The sequence below is a fragment of the Elephantulus edwardii genome, unplaced genomic scaffold (assembly GCF_000299155.1).
Source record: "Elephantulus edwardii isolate Elephantulus edwardi_28Jun2011 unplaced genomic scaffold, EleEdw1.0 scaffold00228, whole genome shotgun sequence".
Taxonomy (NCBI): domain Eukaryota; kingdom Metazoa; phylum Chordata; class Mammalia; order Macroscelidea; family Macroscelididae; genus Elephantulus; species Elephantulus edwardii.
Genome location: NW_006399978.1, coordinates 147,434 through 157,171, shown reverse-complemented (window position 1 = coordinate 157,171; position 9,738 = coordinate 147,434). Strand labels below are relative to the sequence as shown.

The window sequence follows — 9,738 nt, the reverse complement described above, 5'->3', positions numbered from 1 at the left end:
CTAACATACTTTGGACATGTTGCAAGGAGGAATAGGTCCTTGGAGAGGGACATCATGCTTGGGAGGGTGGAGGGACAGCGCAGGAGGGGAAGACCCCCTATGAGGTGGATTGATTCAGTGACGGGGTAATCTGGATGGGTGTATCGGAGATGGTGCGATTGGCATAGGACAGAGCAGAGTTGAGGGCTGTTGTACATAGGGTCACTATGAGTCTCAAGCAACTCGACGGCACATAACAACATAACAACTATCTATCTATCTATCTATCTATCTATCTATCTATCTATCTCCAACACTTCTTCCTGCTCTGTCTGAATCTGAAAGCTCCACTGAAACCTGTCCACTATGGGTAACCCTGCTCTAGCTCACAGTATCACACAGAAGACAATAAACTCACAGAAGACAATAAACTCACAACTAGATTTACTCTCTATAATGAATTCCTGTTAAATATGAGTCCTCTGGCTTCTTGAAGTCCAGAAAGCTCACTGATCTCTTCTTTCTGACATCTAAAATCCCTAATTGGCCCAACATTTGAGGTGGCAAATTCAGCAATGCTGGGAGCAAATTGTTGGCAAGAATGCTAGTGAGCGATTAAAGTCAGTGCAGCTTAAATTAGACATAGTGGAGGAAAATCCCCCAATTCAGTAACCTACATCAAACATAAGGAAAGGACTTCTTATCTTCATTAACCTGCATAAAACATAAGGGAGTGGCTTCTTATCTTCATTAACCTTTATCAACCTGAGATTTCATCACAGAGCATATTGAATCTACTGACTCTGATAGTACAAATGTAGGAACAATGATTCAGCATGTCACATGGGACCATTTCCTCAGAAAGGAGTGGTGTCAGAAAAGCAGTCACAGACCAGACCCAATGACCTCAAACCCCACCCCCCAAACCCCAGCCCCTGCATTACAATCAACCCTGGGGAAACTGTCTGTGAAGAGAGAGCAGACCCATATCATCTACAGTCACATTATTGTCAAGAGTTGCAAGGCCATTCAATGGGGAAAGCAGAGTCTTTTCAATAATCGATGCTGGGACAACTGCATACTCCCACGTCAAAGAATGAAATTGAACCTTTACATTATACTATATGCAGGAGCGGCATCCACTTCCAAAATGGCTTGCCTCCGGAAACTCTATGTACAAACAGTTCTCAGGCCGTTCGTTCATAGGGTCGCTATGAGTCATCTACGACTCGACGGCACCAAACAACAACAACAACATATGCAAAATTAATTAAAAATGGATCATAGAATAGAATTAATAGCAAAACCCCTAAATCTCTTGCAAGAAAGCACAGGAGTAAGGAATTATGACCTTGGAACTGACAAAGGATTATTAGATATGATATTAAAAGTATTGGCAACAAAGAAAAAGAAATTACTTAATCAAAATTTTAAAATGTTTGCGCTTCAGAGGCCATGAAATGTTAAGAGACAAGTCCGTAGACTCTTGAGGAAGTCTTGTCATACCTACTCTTTCCACCCTCTCATGTTGCTGTTGTGTACCATTGAGTCAGAACTGACCCCCAGCTGACCCTCTAGCTGGTTTTCAGAGGCAGTAAATCACAGAGGAGGAGATTGCCTATATTTCTCCTGTGGAGCCACTGGTGGATTCGAACCAGGTACTTTTGCACTGGCACTGCAAATCGTTACCACTAAGCCACCCCAGCTTCCTCCACCCTCTCACAGAAGCCCGAAATCTCCACTAAGGCTGCCCACTTACTTGACTAGATTTTGCTTTCCTTGTAGTTCTAGTGATAAGGACCTTTGAACTTGAGAATTCTGAGTTCTTGCTATATTTTCCTCAAGCTTTTAAGAGACCAAAGTTTATAAATTTTAAAATAAAATCTTACTGGATTGAGCATGTCTCATGGCTTTATCTGAGCACAGTCTCAGCTTCTGTAGTTATTGTTCTGACATCGCAGAAACAGTCTCCTAGAATGTAAACTCACCATGATGGAAGGTTATTTATTCTGACAATCAAGCTGTTTTACCCAAATCCCATCTTTTATGTTATAAACTTTGATGCATTTTAACTGTTGTTCTTGTGATTGGCATATTGATGCTGACTCATGGTGGCCCCACATGTGCTGGGCAGAACCACCACTCCATGAGGTTTCCATGCCTATCAAGTGGCAAAAGCAGATTGCCAGGCTTGTCCTCCCAGCTGCCTTGGGGTGAATTTAAACCAGCAGCTTTACAGGTAGTGAAGTACTAAACTATTTGCACCACTCAGAGTCTCCTGCTGCACACGTTACAAAGCTATTCTCTCAATTAATGGCTTGTATAATCCTTGGAAGAAAACCTAGATGAATGGAGAAGACAGAAGGTTGGTTTGGTTTGTATTTTTTTTTTTAGTCTTGAGAAAAGATAAATAAACAGGAGGAAAGAAGAAACAGAGGAGCAGGAAGGCTAAAGAGTGTGCCCTGAACTTGAAATTGAACACTCACTGTTTCACACTATTAGATATATCTATTTAAAACCTTTCTTCCCCACCCACACTGCCTTTGGGAAAAACTAACCAGACCGTGCTCAAAGCTAAACGCTCCACTGTGACCCTAACCTGAACTACACCAACCAGCAGAGGTATACGTGATTATGTTTGTGGTATAAATCTTCTCTCTCAAAACTCTGACTCATGTTTCACCCTCCCTGGCACACAGATCCAGCCATCTGTATACGTATTTTCCTTGCGTGGAATTAAAAGCCACACTTGTTTGGCATAAATAACCCTGTTCCTTGTTTGAAATTAATAATCCATTTTCTATTGTTTGGAGATATGTAGATTAAAGACATTAATCTTCAGTAGACGGCAAGAAAGACAGATGAACAATTGTTGCTGTGTGAATCATAATTAATGTTTTGGTCACTTATTAAAGTGAAGGGCTGGGGATCATATAGTTATAAATACTTAAATGTGGAGCATTATTTGATCAAGACTAGAAGGAATATAATAATATTGAGTCAGTTCTGACTCACAGAAATTTGATAAGTCAGTGTAGAACTGACCTATAATTTTTTTTTTTTTAGGTTTTCTGTTTGTTTGGGTTTTGGTGTGTGTGTGTTTTTTACCTGTAGGTTTTCAGAGGCTATAAATTTTTACCTGAGGGCACTGAGGGCCTGGTACTCCAAATTATTGACTTCTCAGCAGCCCAACATTTAACCTACTGTGATACCAGGAAAAAGGAAGCTTATGATAATGTTACCATGGCTAATTACCATTGAGCTAGCCCCAACACATGGCAACACTATGAATAACAGAATGGAACATTATCCAGCACTGTGTCATCCTCACAGTCTTTTTATGTTTGATCCATTGTGCTAATATGTCAGTCCTTCTCATGAAGTCTTTACTTGGTTTTCACTAGCACGCTGGTTTACCAAAAGAGCTCTGATGGCCTAGTGAGTAAGGAGTTGTATTGGCAATCCAAAGGCAGGCAATTTTAATTCACCAGCTATTCCATGCAAAGTACTGAAAAGGACTAAGGTCCGCCTAATACAGGCTATGGTCTTTGCAATCACTTGCTATGCACCAGAGAGCTGGACAATGACTAGGGATGATAGAAGGAGAATTGATGTCTTTGAGCTGTGCTGTTGAAGAAGAGTATTGAATATACCATGTACTGCTATGAGAATGAACATGTTCTTCCTGGAAACTGTGAAACCATGCTGCTCCTTGAATTCAAGGATTCTGAAGCTTCGTCTGATATACTTCAGGCATGTTACAAGGAGCAACCAGTCCTTGAAGAGGGACAATGCAGGAGAGGAAGACCCTCAATGAGATGTATTGATTCAGTGACTGGGGTAATGGGGATAAGTGTGTCTGAGACAGTGAGACTGGTACGGGATAGGGCAGGGTTTACGGCTGTTTAACATAGGGTCGTTGTGAGTTACAGGGGACTCAATGGCACGTAACAACAACTCCATGGAAGAAAAATGGGCAATCTCTTCCTGTTTGGGTTACAACTTCTTTTTTTTTTTTTTGTTACAACTTCTGAAAATCCACTGAGAGATCAACTATAAGTAGAGTCCAACTTGATGGCATGCAGCAAGAACAACTGCCACTCTGCCAACATTCATGTCATTTTCTAATTGGTCTTCCATGGTGATAAGTACAAAATGAGGAGAACGAGTGTTAATTCTCATGGAATCCAGGTTTCTTTGTTCCATAAAAGTTAGAGGTACTCAGCTAAGTTATTGCTTTGAGCTGATCTTTGAATCTTGATCTTTGAGAGGATTGGTTTTCTCAAGTCATCTTTGAATCAGACAAACTTCTGATTTTAGTATGAACGCTACTTAATTAGTTAAGAATGGGTTTTGCTTAATATGACTATTTCTAAATTTACACACTAACCCCTAAAGCCAAAGATGAAGAAATTGAAGATTTTCCCCAACTTCTGCAGTCTAAAATTGAGCAATCATATAGATGTGCTGATAACTATTAGTTGATTTGAAAAACAAAATAAGAAACAAAGAAGACACATTGGTGATGGCGGTGGTGGTGGTGAGTACCATCAAATCAGAACCGAGCCATAGCTGACCCTCCAGCAAGTTTTCAGGGGCAGTTAATCACATGGGAGGAGACTGCCCATCCTTCTCCCATGGAGCGGCTGGTGGCCTCGAACCATATGCCTTCAGGATTGCAGCTCAGCTTCTTGCCACTAGGCCACCAGAGCTCTCTACCAGATGCATTCTTCTTCTTCTTAAGTGCCGTCGAGTCACAGGTAATGCTTAGCAACTCTATGAACAAAATTCCTCAACACTTGTGTGTCTTTCATCCTCTCCCAGGTTCATAGGGTTTCTGGAAGCAAGCTATTATGGAAGTAGATGCCATTTCTGCTTCCAAGCTTGTTTTAATTGGTGAGCTCCATCAAACACTGTCATTACCAGGTAGTAATGGTTACCCATGGCGTTACCAGGTAGTAATGGTTACCCATGGCGGACAGTGTTTGATTACAGAAACACCACCAGAGATAACACGATAATATGTGAAACCAAAGACTTAGTCATTGCAATTACCTTTTATCAACATAAAAAATCTTAAATATGCACATTGACATTACTGGATGGAATGCACAGGAGTCATATCAACTCCATCTGCGAAAGGAGACAGTGGAAAAGCTCCATTTAACCAGTAAGAACAAGGTAAGTGCTGACTCGAATATATTATCAATTCCTTACATAAAAATCAAGTTGAAGCTGAGTAAAATGAAAACAAGTCTTTGAGAATCAATATGTGAGCTGGAATATATCCTACTTGAATTTAAAGATCATTCTAAGAGCAGATCTATTGCATTAAACAATAATGACAAAAGAGCAGATGGATTGTGAGACGGCTTCTAAGACATCATGCATGAAGAAAGCTGAAGTTCATTAAAAACACAGGAAAGAACAAAAAGATCAAAATGGATGTCAGAAGAGAGGTCGAACTTGTTCTTGAATATGGTTGTTGCTGCTGTTAGGTGCCATCAGCTTGGCTCAGACGCGTGGATGAACCCCAGTTGATCTTGAGCATCTGCTGCTGTTGTTATGCACTGTCAAGCCGGAACCGACCCAGGGCTGCCCCTCCAGAAAGTCTTCAGAGGCAGTTAACCTCACAAGAGGAGAGTGCCCATCTCTCTCCTGCAGAGTGGAAGGTGAATGGATCAAGCCACATGCCTTTGGGATTATAGCGCAACTTATTATCACCAAGCCACCAGAATGAATAGAAGAAATTATAAAGTAAAAGAGCTGAATAGATTTTGAAGGGTGGCTCCAGAAGCTAAAGTACATTATTACAGTGAAATATACAAAGATCTGGAGTTAGAACATAAATTCTTTTTTACTGTCATCCTCATTCAATGTCCAACTGTCAGATGCACAGGAGCATTTGAAAATATCATGGCTTGGATTCTTAGTCTTTTAACAGACATTATTCCTTTTTAGTATTTTGGAGAGGTTCTTGAAAACAGATTTTCCCAATGTAGCACATCTTTTAATTTTTTTCACTGCTGTCACCAAGGGTGTTGATTGTGGATCCAAGTAAAATAAAATCATTGAGTACTTGATTTTTCTCCATCTGTCACAGTGTTGTCTTTGCATCAAGTGGGTAGGACTTCTATCTTTCTAATGTAATTCACATTGAAGGCTGTAACTTTGTATTTTCTTCAATAACCATTTATAATTATCTTTAATTTCAGAAAGCAAGGTTGTGCCCTACCCTGTGCATGATGTAGGCTGTTGATGAGTCTTCCTCCAATTCTGATGCTGCATTCTTCTTGATATAGTCCAACTCTTCAACAGTGATTTGCTCAACATACAGATTGTGTAGGTGTAGAGAAAGGTTACAGCCCTGACACACACCTTTTCTGATTTTAAACCATGTAGTGTTCTCTAGTTCTGTTCAGCAGCAGCTTTTTGGGCTGAACATAAGTTCTGCATGAACACAGGTTAGTGTTCTGGGATTCCTATTCTCAATGTTGTCCACAACTTGAAATAATCCCACACAGTCAAATACCTTTGCATAGTTAATAAAACACAGATAAACATATGTCAAGTATCCTATGCTTTCACTCAATATCCATCTGACATAAGCAATCATATCCTTTATACCATTGCCTCTTCAGAATCTAGGTTGAATTTCTGGCAATTTCCTGTTGCTTAATTGTTTCAGTAATTTTTAAAATAATCCCCAGCTAAGGTTTATTTAAATGTTATATTAATGATATTGTAGAGTAATTTCCACATTCTGTTGAATTCGCCTTCTTTGGGAATGGTAACAAATATTGATCTCTTCCAGTCAGTTGGCCAAATAACTTATTTCCAAATTCTTGTCAGAGACTAGTGAGCATGTCCAGGGCTGCATCTGTTTGTTGAAAAAATGTCAATTAGTATTTCATCAATACCTGAACCCTTGCTTTTTGCCAATGTCTTCAGTTGAGCTAGAATTTATTCCTTTATTACTTTCAGTTCTCAATCATACAGTACTTCCTAAAATGCTTTCGTGTAGACCAATTCTTTTTAATAGAGTGACTCTGTGTATTCCTTCCAACTTCTTTTGACACTTCCTGTATTAGTCAAGATTTTGCCTATAGCATCTGTCAGCATTGCAACTCAAAGCTTAAAAATGTTTTTCAGTTCTTTCAACTTGAGAAATGCAGAGTATGTTTTTCCCTTTCAGTTTTCTAATTCCAGCTCTTTGTACATTTCATTATAAAACTTTGCTTTATCTTCTTGAGCTGTCCTTTGAAATCTTCTGCTCATTCCTTTTACTCCAATATTTCCTCACTCTGTTTTGGCCTTCCCATGCTCTAGTTCAGTTTTTGGAGCCTCTTCTGATACTCATTTTGGTATTTGCTTTCTCTGTAGTGATATTCCCCCACCCCTTCATAGATAACACCCTTCAAGTCATCAAGGATGAGAGTTGTAGATGACATCTGGTCTTCAATCAATAGTATTAAAGGCATCAAATCATGTTGTTGTTATAGACTATCAAATCAGAACTACATTATAGCTGACCGTCCCCCAGGTTGTCAGAGGCTATAAATCACACAAAAGGAGATTTCCCATCTTTCACCCTAGGAGCATCTAGTGGATTTGAACTGTATATTTTGGGTTGTAGCATAACTTCCTACGACTGGACCACCAGAGCGTGTGAGTGTGTGTGTGTGTGTGTGTGTGTGTGTGTGTGTGTGTGTGTGCGCATGCAATTATATTTAAAAGGAGTACTGATGGTTTGGTGAGAATGAGTTACACTGCCAACCCAAAAACACGTCGTTCAAATCCACCAGTTGCTCAATGGGAGAAAGACAGGCAATCTCTTCTCATGTGATTTGCTACTTCTGAAAACCCACTGGTGTTAGCTGTGGATCACTTCAACTCAACCATATTTAACAACAACATAGAATTGTAATGTTCATATTTTAAGAGGTGATATGAAAGAATGAACAAATTATAGAAATAGTCACTAAGAGGATACTATACACCCCAAAGCACAGTCCCTAGAATTCCTGCTTCCCAAAGCTGTCTAGCTAATTTTTCAAAAGAACTTAATGCCTAAGGTCAAATGATCTCCACTATGTTATTTACTAAACTTTTGTTTGACCTGAATGTAACTTCAAGGAATCAGTTTCTTGAAGGATCAAAAAGGCACCTAAGGGTGAATAACTTCTTAGGTTATACCAATTCCTTGAACCCAGAAATTTGGATTCCAGAAGAACAAAAATAATTTTTTTTCAAAGAATACAAGCTACTGCACATCTTTTCAAATATTGTTGTTGTTGTTGTAGGTGCTGTTGAGCCTAGTATGACTCCTAGCAACTCTATGGACAACCAACCTGAACCCTGCACTATCCTGTGCAATTCTTATCCTCTCTGAGACACTAGAGCCCTAGCTGAAGTCACCTTGTCAATCTATCTCATTGAGGGTCTCCTTCTCCTTAGCTGACCCAAGCATGATGTCCCTTTCCAAGAAATAATCTTAACTAGCTACAGGTCCAAGGTATGAAAGACAAAGCTTTACCATCCTTGCTGCACTTTCCCCAAGACATATCTATTTGTTCTTTTGGCAGTCCAAAAGATGGGATATTCAGCACCCTTCTCCAGCAGCGAATATTAGATGATGAAATATCCTCATGTTCTGCTCAAACAAATGCCTGTTGACCCCAAAGAGGTTTCATATAGTACCATTAAATGCTAGAATTCTTATTTTTAGAAATTCAATTTTCATCATGATCTGCACAGTTGAAAGCCTTCTTATAATAGATACAACAGTTAAACATCTAATTTTCTCTGTTTTCTATCAAGATTCATCTAACAACAACAATGATATCCTTCATTCCTCGTCATCTTTGAGACTACCTTGATCTTCTGGTAGTTCCCTGTAAGTATACAGCTGCAGCCATTTCTGAGTCTCTTCAGCAAAGATAAATGTATTTCTTTTATGGTATGGAGTTAGGGGTGTTCTTTTTTTTAAAAAAAAAAAAGAATATTATAGGGGTTAAACACCATACTTGGTAAAGGAGAAGATCAGTACAGAAAAGGAAGACTTTCAACAAAATGGACAGATGCAATAGCTGCAGCAATGGTTGGAGCACAGCAGTGGCGGTGAGAATGACACAGACCTGGGTGATGTTTTCTTTGTGTTATACATGTGATCACTTCAACTTGAGTCAAACGATGGCACCCAACAACAACTTTACTGTTGTTCAAATAATATCAGTTTAGTTCTATTTTTGGGTTAGCAGTATGACACTGTACAGAAAAAAAACTATCAGAGTTTCTTTATTTGGACTAACTTATCACGTGAACACCTAGATGCTATATATGAAAAGTATATGGAACAGACATATATTGAAAATATAATCCCTAAATGATGTTGGACCATGCCTGCAGGGTAAGGACAAGTGTCTTGGAAGTCTTAGTGTAAGCTGGACGTGGCCTCTGGCTTCTTGAAGAGAGGCAAGGATGGAACACTCTGGGCACTTGTGGTTTTCTTTTTTGCCACAAGTGGGTGTTGGCAGAGAGGACTTGCCAGATGAACTGGGGATGTCTGGCCCAGAGTCCACCAGTATTTAGGCATGCTGGAATGGTAAAATACTGAAGGGCCCTCGGGCCTGCGGCCCTCAGGCCTTGTTTTTCATTCTTTTTGTTCAAATATTCTTCTAGATCATATAGCCCTGGTGTGTCCACTTGCTGCACAGAGGTAACTTGTGGTTGCTGTGAAGCTGAAAACTGTGACACTGA

At 39.6% G+C, this 9,738-nt stretch overlaps 1 protein-coding gene across 1 annotated transcript in view; it reads left to right on the top strand.

Annotated features, from left to right (window-relative positions):
• The window catches only part of LOC102846065 (60S ribosomal protein L10a-like), a 120,764-nt gene that overhangs the window by 1,234 nt on the left and 109,792 nt on the right, over positions 1-9,738 (top strand). The gene's annotated exons all lie outside the window — the stretch shown is intronic.